Raw genomic sequence first — 13,233 nt, 5'->3', positions numbered from 1 at the left:
CACGGCACATCCGCTAACATCTTATTGGCCAAAGCTAACCACGTGGCCAAGGCCAAAGTCAGGGAGCGAAGACAGTACTTTCCGGCTTCCTGGGGACAGAGCAAAGGGAGCGAATATTTGCTGAATAACAAATAATCTCTAGAGACACTGCATGTATTTAAAATGTCTCTTCCTTTGCCATAACGGGCTACAGAATGCCGCCCAAATAGAGAGGGGAAGAAAGACGTGTGGAGCGCAGAGACGGCAGAGAAGCCGCGTGGCTCTGCGGCCCGCACGGCCCCTCCTCGGGCGCGGAGCAGAGCAGCTGGAACGCTTCGGAGGGCACGTGCGGAGGCAGCAGGGGCTTCTGGGCGAGAACATGTTATTGGCAGGGGCGCGGAGGGAACCCCGGTCTGGCGTCGTCACACGGAGTTGATGGGGGCGTGAAATGAGGGAAACATCTTACAGGGAAATCCGTCAGTACACATCATGTTCTAAAAGGTGCGTGGCCCTCGATCCAGCAAGCCCACTGCTAAAGATGCACTCTGTGGAGAGAACCTAAGATCATACTCATTTATCTGTTGTAGCAGAAAAAATACTACTAATAAAAATAAAGAAAAGTAGAAAAGAAACAGAGAAAACAAACTGAGTGTCCATCTCTGAAGGCCTGAATTAAGGTGGATTCATATGGCATATTATAAAACATTTACGAATAAGTTAAATCTACACACGCTAATTCGTTCATTAAAAAACTATTTATTTATTGTGTGTCCACCAAGTGCCAAATCCTGTTCTTGGCATTAAAGACATGGCAGAAAATGAGACATGCAGGGTCTCTCTTCTCAAAGAGAAAGAGCAGTGGAAGACAATGAACGAAGCCAATTCACAGAGAAGATACTCTTGGGAAGTGCTAATGCGGTGTGAAGGTACGGCGGGGTGACGAGCGAGAGGAAGCTGGGAGAGAGTGTCCCCGGAAGGCCTCTTCGAGAAAGCGATGTTAGAGCTGAGACCTGAATGGCGAGAAGGGGCCAACTCATTCTTGAAGAACGTGAAATGTCGGGGAAGAAGATCCTAGGGAGAGGAGGCGGAGGGGGCCAAGGCCACGAGGTGGGAATGAGCTCGGCCCACGCAAGCGAAGGACCAAACGCCGCTGTGGCCGGAGCTGGGGGAGCGGGGACAGCGGCCCATGACAAGGTCGGAGAGATGCTAGAGAGCCAGGTTCCTCCTGTTCCGCCTCTTATGCTCCTGTCCTTGGTCTCCCCACCTGTAAAATGGAGTTACTACTCACTGACAGCTTTTGTGTCCTAGGATCTCTGCAAGCAGTCTGTGCGACAGGCCGGACAGAAAGTATCACTCCCCACTTCGCAGGGAAGGAAACTGAGATTCAAAATGTCTACTGCCTTTGTCGCAAATCACACATTTTACAGTCAGCAGAATCGGGACTCAAATTCGGGTCTGCTGATTGCTCTGAGTGCTCTGTCCACTACACCATAACCGCTTGCACCCCACTTGTGAATTTCAAAACACGGCGACCCGAAATTTGGAACTGTCTTTACAACCCAAATCATCTCAAGAGGGATTTATCCCCAGTGATGTGGATAAATCGAGTGTCTCAGCCTGCAGCTGTAGGCCACCATGGATTTTACTTTCAATATAATTCGCTGTTTACATATTTCTCTCTCCCACCCAAATGCGACGGGTCAGTATGGGGGGAGCTGTCCATGGTGCAGAACCGGTGGCGGCAGAGCAGTCGGAAGGGGAATAGCGACAGTGCCCACCCTCTGCGTCCAAGATCGCGCAGCCTGTGATCGTGAGGTTAGAACTTGAACTGGTGTCTGTCCATGTGGAAAGCACGTGCTCCTTCCAATACTTGGGCTGGTGTGTGGGAAGCACCCAGCAGAGTGCCTGATACACAGCACTAGCTCAATTAACTTCCGCTGCTGTCCTCGTCGCGCATACTGAGAAGGGTCTCTCCCTAGACATCTGGTCTAATTGCAGAGGATCCGCCCAGAGGTCCACAGGACTAAAAAAGATCAGGTTGTGGGCATTCCACATGATTCCCATGCCACGAAATCTCCCTGCATAATTCACACAAAAGCCTGGCAGTCTCGCTCCATTTCTCAGAACAGAATCTGCTGGGGACTGGGAGATTAATCAGACTTCATAAATTCAGCAAGATAAACCGTAGCATGTTTACCTGCGCACTCAGAGGCATTGTCATAAATCACCACGATTAAAGCTTACCTGTCTGAGCAGAAGCACGGCCTGCACTAGGGCCCTGAGAGCAGAAGGTCATGGCATCAGTGGCTTCCTGAGCCTTCCTGTGACCAGCGGGACCAGCTGCACCATGCTCCAGTTTAATCATTAGCAACGTCATGAACATTAGCCCAACAGTTCAGAAGGGGGATCCAGGGCTATGTGTGTATTTCTGCTCAGAATTAGTCAAAACTGAGCTACATTCAGAAGAGATTAGAAGTTTGAAAGGCATTGATTTGCTTCTTCAAGCCATAGCTTCTTAAGTCAAAACCTGACAAGGCCTTTGAAACCCAGAAAGGATTAATAATGTGTCCCCGGTGACACAAGTCAGACCTGGGATCACAACTCAGGGCTCCTGATTCTCAGTCTCATGCTCTTTCTACTCCAAGTCATCTGCCTAGGGGCTTGGGGTAGATTAGAATGCATTCAACAAGATTCACTCCCTCCTGGGATTCTTATACTGCTTTCCTTGGTCTTGGCCACATGACTTCCTCTGGCCACGGAATGGAAGCAGACCCACTGCAGGCAGGGGTTGAGATGTGCTTGCACAGCTGGGTGTGGTCTGCCTTGGGCGGAAGGCTGTACCCTGACATGTTCATGGGCCCGAGGAAGATGAGCGGCACACCCCAACCCAGCTTGCAGCTTGGAGGCACCCCGTCCCGCCCGGCCTAGATCGGCAGGTCCCCAGCTGACACACAGACATGGGAATGAAACGGAAGCCTATCTCTGAGATGTCTGTGGCTGTACATTATGCAACAGTAGTCGGCTGATTCAAGACACATCCTGCAAACAAATGTACAATACCTTGATGCAGAATTATGCTTTAGAAGGACCCTGGGCTTTGACAGAGCTGATTTGAGCTGGTTTGGGTATTTAGTTACTTCGGGACTTCAAAGAAATCATTAAAACTCTCCAAGACATGCGTGATTTCCTGAGCTCTGAAATGAAAGGAATAACACTTACCTAGAGAGGGATCCTGTGAACTGGATTATGATCTCCCAAAACCTGAAGCCCTAACCCCTACGGTGTGCCTGTATTTGGAGATGGAGCCTGTAAGGAGGTGATTAAGGTTAAATAAAGCCGTAAGGGGCCCTGATCTGATAGAATTGCTGTCCTTATTAGAAGAGACACCAAAGCACCCTCACCCTCACTCTCCCTCACCCTCTCTCCTCTCTCCCTCCCCCGCCACCCTAGCCATTACATGAGGATCAGAGAGAAGGTGGCTTACACAACTGATGATCTTGGACTTTACAGATTTCTTCAAAACCGTGAGAAGTAAATTTCTATTGTTTAAGACACCTGGCCTGTGGTGTTTGATTATAGCAGCCTGAGCAGAGTAACACAGAGAAATTTATAATTTTATATTAACTGCCTAGCACATGGTAGGGGTTGAGATTATAGGTCTCTATAGCTGGAAACGGGTGGGCTGTAACTGCACTGAAAATCGGTAATGTCAGAAATGCATTCTCCTCTAATGTGGTCATTCTCCTGGTTTTTAGCTGGGCACATGACTCCCAAAATAAAAACTGTATTTCTCAGATTTCTTTGCAACTAGTGTGACTTGGCTACATGACAAAGTTATGCGCAAGAAGACATAAATAGAAGTGCCATATACGACTTCTGGGACATGTCCTTATAAAGAGAGAGGGCATTCATCCCATACACCGCGCCCACCACCCCGCCCCCCTTAATCTTACTGGCTCGAATATGGACATGATGGCTGGGGCTCAAGCAACCGTTCTGGAATAGGAAACCACATGCCATGTACAGCAGAAAAGAAATAGAAGAGGCCTCAGTTCTGACACCCCGGTACCAGCCCTGGACCACCTGCCTATGGAGTTCTGTAATGCAAGAGAAAAACAGACTACTAATTTGATAAAGCCACAATTATTTAGGGCAGCCATACTCAGCACTATTTGGGAGCTTGTTAGAAATGTAAAATCTCAGTCCTACTATAGACTCCCTAAACCAGAGTCTCTGGAGGCAAGGAATCTGTGTTTCAACACGCTCACTAAAGCCTGAGAGGCATTGGTTTAGAGATTTCCCCAACGCTGCCTAACCTGATAACTGATAGAGATTTCAGGTTTTGTCCAGGACTTGGCAGATGATATAAAGCCAGGAAGAATGGCAAATCCGATAACTGACAGCGTCAACATTTAAAATTGTTCTGACAGAGTGGAACACTGGACCAAAGCCAAGCAGGTGAATGCAATAGGGATATATAAAAAGCAAATCAAGGTGCTCTTTTTTATTGAAGGAAATATAAAATGTTCTACTTTTTGACTTCTTAAATTAAAAAGAAGAGATGTAAAATTACATATTTTAAAATACAGCAAATCATGCTATAAATCAATGCCAATTATGGCTAGTGAAAGGAATGCGGGAAGGAGAGATGATCGGGAAAGAGACTGAAAGTAAAACCTAAAGTGAAGAAGAGATATAGAGCCAAGGAGAGAACTGTTCGGGACCAGTCTGCAGGTACTAAGATGACCTGCTCAACCGGAGGCAATCGCGATCATGTCAGAGTAGATTGAAACCTACTATGTGCCAGGCACTGTGTTGTGCATTATGCAAATTTACCCTCTCGGGAATTCTATGAGATAAGATTTATTATCATCATTATTTCTCCACTGCAAAAACTGAGGCGCAGAGGAGCTAAGTAAGTTTCCCAAGGCCACACAGCCAGCACGAGGTGGAAGCAGGATGTGAACCTGGGTGGCCAGAGTTCAGGGCTGTGACTCTCAGCCACCCTGGTGTCCTCTACTCTTTGGTGCTGCCCCTTCTTGTGACTGATCAGTTTCTACTGATTAAAAACCTGGCAGAAAAATAAGGAAATCCATTACCTCATATAACTCTAAGTCCAAAGTAGGGTGGGATCCAGGTGTAGTAGGATTGTCACCTCAACGATGTCATCAGATCCAAGTGCCTCCTAGTTCTGAGTGCTCCTCTTCTCAGCATCTGGCTTCGTCTCAAGACTGGTTCTACTCATAGTTCCAAGATGGCAGCCAACTGTCCCGAAGCTTTGTGCTTCTTCTTCACGGCCAGCAAGGGAGAAAAGTCTTCACCTGAAGCATGGAATATCCTGAAATATGTGTTCTTTAATTCAGTTTTATTGCACTTTAGGCAAATGACAATTCTTAGACAGCAGGGGCCATCACTGGCAATGCTATGAGTTAACTTGACAGATAACTGAGTGCCTACCTTTGGAATCATGAATGGGGTCATCTAACGGGGTTTGGTGGTACCCAGGACAAATGGGCACCACTATTAGTTGTCATGATACTCGTTTTTCTTCTGAAGCAAATCAAATTGCCTCATTTGTCTGAATCTTAGCACAATGATAAAGACTGAGGAAATCACGACATATTCATTAGTCGGCACTTTGGGTAGAAAACGAAGCTCTCTTCGCAACACTTCAACAGCCGTCCTAACCCTCTAAGGCATCGCAGGGGAGGATCCTTGGCGGGAAGTAACCCTCATGCTGTCCTTTGACAAGAAAAAATTATGTTCTGTAAAGAGGGACCAGTTTTCAGTGCTGGTCATACCAGTTGCTTTAGGAGGATGGCGATGTCTGGTACTTATTGAATGTCTGGGTGCCTAGAATGATGTGCCACGCTTTATTATTTATTTTAATCATTAAAAGAAAATAATATCCTCATTTTATAGATGAGGGCCAACATCCAGAATTGTGCAATTTGCTCAACATCATTCAGCTTGTCAAGTGGCAGAGGTGAACTCCAAACTCAAGTCTATCTGATTCTACAACTCAATTTCTTTCCACCACATCACACTGACCCGGTCTATCAATATTTGCTGAAGTTATTAGCATTGAACTGAGATTTCTTTGGCCACTTCTTATCTGCTCTGTGGCCTATGTTACTTTTAAGAACTACTCTCGGCTTATAACAGATTTTTTGAACTTTTCTATTTATTGAACACGTACTATGTGCCAAGAACTTGGCTGATTGCTTTATGTGTACAATCTCAGTTTATTCTGTCAATAACCCTGTGATGCAGTTTAATATGAAGAACGCTTTTAGTTGCTAGTGATAGAATCCCAAATTAATCATGTGCCAATGGCTACATCTATAATTCCTTTCTAGTTAGGTCGCTGTCTAGACTTAATTGCGGGTGTCTTGTATTTATCTGGCTTCGATGAGAAAACCGGACTGAGAATCTCTTTTCTTTGAGCCATTTTGTCCAATTTAAAAGATTTAATTTGTGCCACTTTAACCAATTCTGAGGTTTTAATAGAGGGACCATAGCTTCCATTTGTCCTTGACACAAGACTGAATTTTAACCAGCCTTTTTCACTTAAAGACCTCAGTTTTATCTTACATTGTTTGGAAATCAGAATCAATTACATCCTCTTGTCCTCTGCATCTTCAAATTTCTGGAAATTTCTTCTATGACCTCTCCAAAATGGACACTTCTTTCCTAAATTCCACTTTCTCTTATAGTACTTCATTATGTACAGACCCATGAGTAACACAGTTTCATAACCTCTTTGCCTAAAACCACAAGCTCATTCAGTACATCCCTAGCTTCTCAGTGATCACAGGTGAAAGTTTTCCCAAATGCGTCACCACTAGATAACTTGGGCTGCCATTTTTCCAGCCTTCGATAACTTATTTTTTGCCTCCCACTCCTGAGCCCCCAAGTGAAGGCCCCATTATTCAGGTTTTCTGTTATGGCAACACCTCACTTATAATCGCTGTTTCGATCAGCTTAGCCTACGTAATGTTTAGGAGTAACAACCACCAAGTCCCACATCTTTGCGACAGGAAAGGCTTATTCCATGCTTGCGTCCATGGCCTTTGCAGGTTGGCTGTGATTCTGCTTCATGTCCTCTTTATTCAAGGACTCTGACTGAAAACTCAGGCACTATCTGGGACATGCCAGCTTGTGGCGAAAGAAAAAAAAACAAGGCACTTCTATCTTTGCGTAGAAATGGCACATGTTTTTCTGGTCACATTACATTGACCAAAGCAAATCATGTGGTCAGGTCTGGTTTCAATGGGTAAAAAACCTCCGCCTCCTACAGAGAAAGGCAGCATAGAGACCCACAATTAAGACAGCAGGTATTTCTGAGCAAATAATGCAACCTGTGCAGGAGTGTGCCAGTAAATGTTTAATAATCGCCTTTTGGAGAATAAATGCCCTGATCTGTAGCATTTGCTAATTTCTATGGTATAAATACTCCCACGATGGCCGATTTCAAGTTTCCAATGAGTTGTTAAGGAATGCAGATTTAGGAACTGATGTGTGCAGTTGGTTCTTGTGAGCGGGCTACAGCACAGCACTGAACTCATCCCATTTTAAATCAACTATGAAACAAATTGAGTGATACCTGTTCCACAATATGAATATGAAGTCTTGCTGTGACTAGGGCAAGAGAGGCAAGGGGGGTACATTATTACATCTGACTCAGCATCAACCTGCCTCAAGCCTAAACAAGGATTTGCAGTAGGGATGAGTAGGGCTTAGACAACTCAAAATTAAGTCTTCACGTTATTTGCTATTCCTGTGTTAATTGGCAAATTCAAGTGGATAGTAAGAATGTGAGATTGAAAATGTGAGATTGAAAATCATCTTTGCCTCTATAAATGAGATTCAGCCCCAGGTTCCTCCTTTGCAGAAAATCTTATTAAGGACTTGGCACTCCTCCAAGAAAAATAAGGTGGAGATCATTCAAAACCCTTTAACACCAAATTATTCATGATGGGAGTCTCTTAATGAGTATACCTATTTTTTAATGTTTACCATATTAACTTTCATCCAGTAAAAAAGTCTGCTTAAAATACCTATGATCTTGGAATCAGCTTACATATGTAAGTCTTACTTTTTCTTCCCCCAAAACACTAAGCACATTGATATCACCACTGCAGTGACACTGAGCAAGTTGCTTATGTGTCCTGAATCTGTTTCCTCATCCATAAGATGGGATAACAACTCCTTAGTTCTAGTTTCTTATAACCTTGAAAGGCTGTTATGAGCTTGAATAACTAGCCCATATAAAGCACCTAGATGACTACCTTACAAATGGTGATTACTCAATAAATAATCATTGCTATGCATTGCTGAGGATACTGACACAAACTTTCGTGATGATTTTTGATGCATAGGACAAGAGGGTTTGAGTTACTCTCTAAATAGTGCAGGGCTCTATTCGGCAGCCTCAGAGCATTTGGCAGGAGTAACTTGGCTGTTGATTTTGAGTACATCTGACAGGAAGGACTTTTGCAGCTCCCCTGGAAGCACGGTTGTTATTGTAATTTAACAAAACTCACCTCTCTTGTTAGTGCATTATGTCTATTAGCCTCCAGCTTGGTTCAAATTGTCAGTCCAACTGAAAGACTGGTTTGCCCCAGGGCGAATCTTAGCCTGCAGGGAGTGGACCCTGAACCCCATCCTCAGGGAGAATGAAAAGCTCACTTGATCATGCTGCGGTCCTTCACACTGACTTTCACATAACCTATCAAGAGGAAATTCCATCTCTACAATAATTCTGGAGGTCCTGGAGGGCCATTCAAACACATGCCTGGCATAGCGCTGCATGCCACATGAGGTCATAGGGCAAACATCACAGAGAGATGGCGATGATGACTCAGGAAAAAACAGCTCACCGCATTCCTGAGGGCCACTCATTCATTCTTCCTGTAGTCCGAGAATAGTCAAGACTATTATTTCAGACTTCTTTAAGCTTCTTAACTTCAGACACAATGGGAAGGAAGATCCTGATGCCAATAATGATAATTGTAGAAATGGTGAAAGCCACTTGAGACTCTGTATACCACTATTTTGCAGCAGGTGCATGCGCGCGCGCGTGTGTGTGTGTGTGTGTGTATGTATATTGGTTCCTCCTGGGTGACTTTTTTTTTTTTTTTAAACTAATTATCAACTTTTGGAACTGCACATAATTTTCCAACAGTGACAGTGACTTACTATGTGTATTGTAAGGCCATCAAAGATTTGCAAGCAATATGATAAAGATTACTAGAAGCAGAGGCTCACTTAATTGCGTGTTCCAAAATTAAAAATTTAACCCTACTTGTACGAGCAGCTCCACAAATTTGGGGTGATAATACAGTCCTATTCTTTACTTTTCCAGTTAACGGAATAAAACTTGCTTCCATAACAAATGGCCTCCCACATTTTCATTTATTTTTTGCTCATGTAACAGGCTAAATCAAATGCTTTTACATGGAGAAGCATTTCCTCCATAGAGTGATCCAGGGATCCAAGCCTAACTACCCTCTTTCCTGGACAAGGAGCCATGGACTTGACTCACTCTACTGAAGATGGTTTCCCCAGAGCACCCGGGAGACAGCCAACTTAACTTTCTGGCATCTCTCCTGATAGAGGTAGGAGGGAAAAGAGAGTGGGTGTTGTGGGTGGGGGTACATAAAAAGCTTTGTATTCTCTGGGGCATCCTGGTATATTGGATTGTTTGAAATGGATGAGGAAGTGTCATCTCCAGGTGTTAGTGGATAAGTGCCTATCAAACAAAGAGGATTTGGAGAACACCTGCATATATAAAATGGCATAAATAAACTGAAAAAAGCATAAGCTTTTATTTTTGAAGGAATTGGTTTTCTGGGATTCATAGTGTTTAATATATTTGTTGAATCTAGCCTTTTGAATCATGCCTAGAACTTAGATGCTCAACTATTATTGTTAATTAGAATAATTATATGAATTAGTCTAATAATCACTTTAAAAATGCATAAATCTTTAGATCTTTGCAATAAAATTCACTTAAGTTTTTGAGATGATAATTGGTAGACATTCAATAAATATTGATTTGTATTACCAAAGGTATAATCAGGATCATTTAAATAGCCAAAGTAGAGAGAGATGTGCCTAGTACACGTCACTCCGGGCTACTACATTTGTTGATGCAGGTACCGTACAGCCCTCGCGGATGTCATTCATAGAGATGCTCATGTAAATAGCTCCCCCTAGGGTTGTGCGGTGTGCAGCATGCACACAGTTGCTGATTTCAATACAACATTCTTAAGAGGCCAAGAGGGTAGAGCAGCTGATACACCTTGCTCACCACCAGGCCTCACCGAGCTGGTCTGGCTAACTGGGTAGGTGTGGGCTCTCACTTCCCCACTTCTTCATCTACCACCTCCCTCTGCAAGTTCATGTCCGAAGACATTGACCTTCCCAGATGGAGGAGGGTGTGCTTATAACTCTGCTGGAGCCCCCAAACTCCAGAGGCTTCTCAGTAACTCTGGAGAGTCCCTCAAGATGAGGACAAATGTCCTTCCGCTCTTCCTAAAGAGAGGCTTATACAGACACACGTGGCTTTTGACCCTACTTTTTAAGGACTGCCTTTTAAATACCAAGATTCTTCTTAGCTCTTCATGAACTGCCAATGAAACTAACTCAAAAACGATTTCATTTTCTAGCCTCCAAAAAGGCATCGGCTAGACCCTTCATATCCCAGAGGCGGTTTTAAACATCCTATCCTTATATGTCCAACCTTTGTGTTCTTGAACCAAGTAATCTTCATTTCACTTACGGAAAAATAATTCTGGGGTGGGGGGAGAAAAACACAACCCCTCCATTTAGCTCGACTGGTGCATATTCATTGCATGTGATGCAATCGTATTTCTTCCTGTTGAAGCGAAGGGAGCACTGATATTTCTCTGATAAAAAGTAGAAGCCTATGGTCATGACAAAACAGGCAAGGACAAGAGGAAATGTAAAAGTCACTATCACATCAGCAGAACACTTTCCATAAGAGTCTATTTCCATATTAGGTGAACTTTAATCAAATCCTGACTTGGCCGACAACTGAAAGTGTGACCTTGGCCCAGTCAGCTCCCCTTCTGCAGCTTTGGTTTCCTTATCTGCACCAATGCCTGCAGGACAGCGTTGATGGGGGGTTAACTAAGCCGATGAGTGAAAAGCATTAAGTTCTTGATATGTGGTAGGTTTTTCGCACCTCATTACTATGCTCTCATTTACTTGTTGTTATTTTCAATACCTACTTATTACCGACATAATACTGGGTATGGCTCTGTGAGAATCAAAGAAATGTAATAGCTTGTTTACTTCACACTGCTTACATACAGTCATTCATTCAATAAACGATTATTGAGTGTCCATTTTGTGGCAGGCACGCTAGTAGGTGTTAAAGAGTTACAAACATGAAGAAATATAAGCCAAGGCCCCTGCCCTCAAGTAGCTCGCATTCCAGTGAAGACATGTAAAAACATCCAATATATTTATAACACAGAACAAGAGCTATACCAGAGGTATATAGCATGAATGGTCTCAGAGTCCTAGAAAGCCAGGTGAGATTAACCCGTGAGAGAAGGGCCTGAGCAGAGAATTCTAGGTAGGTGAACCTATGTGTACAGAGAACATGATATGTATGAAGTTTCTGCAAGTTTCCGACGTCTGTGGAACTCAACAGTTCTTGCAAACATAGTGGGGGACATGGCTGAAGAAATTAGCTGAGGATGAAGGATCAAAAGCCATTCAAGAAGTTTGGTTTATTTTCTAAAGAGGTGAGGCGAAGCCCTGGGAGACTTTTAAGCTGCCTGGGGACACGCTCAATTTCCTCCCCTTCAGAAAAGTCCCTCTGGAGTCTGGGGGGCTGGACTGGCCCAAGAAGAGATGGCTACCACTGCCATTTAAGAGGAAGACTTCGTAAGACTCAAAGACGGACAGAAGGGAGACATGGATAAGCTGAGAATGACTCGTGCTACTTACTAGGTGTTTGGCAATGCCATTAACGTGGTCGAAAATGAGAGGGCTAGTTTAGTAAGGATTTATACACGTGCCTAGTGAGTTAAGCAGCCTATCGAAAGAACTATACAAAATAGGAGAATACCACTGGCTTTAGATTATTGTGCCTAATTAGACAAAAGAACAAGTGCTACCAGTTAGAGGAAGCAAATGCGGCTTGATCTCTTTTTCAAGACTCCTCTTTGCATAACTTTTTCCCCTTTTCTGGGATCTAACTTCACTAGTACACCTTGGAGTAATCTGCCTATTCTCTCATTCTTAACATCTGAAAATCTCTCACTCTAGGTCCCTAGCAGCACTTAGGAAGAAATTACTACCTCTTCTTCCCTGGATCTCATGCTTCTTGCTCGACTCAGCATCTTGTGCTACCGCCGACACTGGTTTTCATTGCATGAGTGTGACCACGTAATTCCTGGTGCGTTTTATTGTAGTCCAAGATTTATGGAGAACTCATAACTTCCCAGAAAAAAATCTTTGGTCCTGAGATATAAACAAGATAAAGCTTGCCCTTAACTTTATGAAATAGGGAGTCCATTCAGGTGCTCAATAGCTAGTCGTTCAGTAGTGTTGCTATAGTGAAGGTGCTGGAAATGCAGAGTGGAACTAGACACGATTCCTGCCGTTAAAGGGTTTTAATATGATGGAGAAGGAAAATAAATCGAGCCTTAAAGGAATGGGTAATAAGTGATATATTAGACCATAAGATGCTATGGGGGCAAGGAATAAGAATGGCCAACCTATAAAAGATGTTCGGAGCTGCTTTCTGTGGGTGACATGTGCATAAAACACAGAACACCGTTTACTAGGAATAGCATTCAAAGCAAGGTACATACAAAGTGCTCATGAAACTATTTCACTCCAAGTGATCCAGCAAGACTTTTTTGGAAAAGACTACATAGCTGGAACTTAGGAGGATCAAGTGAATAAATTCCTTGGAAGTGAGAAATATAAGGGCATGTTTGAGGAACTGGGTGATGTCCTTTACCTTAGGTTTGGGGCTCCAAGACAAAAAGGAAGGCAGAACAGTGCTTTTTAAAAAGGTAACGGCAAGTCTAGTTGAATGGTACTCCAGCATTCAAGAAATACAAGGAGGCAGTGAGTGATAAAGAGCCGAGTTAGAGGAAAGGGCTCTAAGCACAAGTTCAAGGAATGACAAGGTCACCAGCGAGTCTATAATAAGGCGCCTGCACAGCGTTGGGGGTCTCATACTCCTTCAAGGATGGAAAGACGTCT

Source organism: Rousettus aegyptiacus, unplaced genomic scaffold, assembly GCF_014176215.1.
Source record: "Rousettus aegyptiacus isolate mRouAeg1 unplaced genomic scaffold, mRouAeg1.p scaffold_m13_p_15, whole genome shotgun sequence".
In the NCBI taxonomy this organism is placed as follows: Eukaryota; Metazoa; Chordata; class Mammalia; order Chiroptera; family Pteropodidae; genus Rousettus; species Rousettus aegyptiacus.
Note: the sequence above shows the minus strand (reverse complement) of the source record.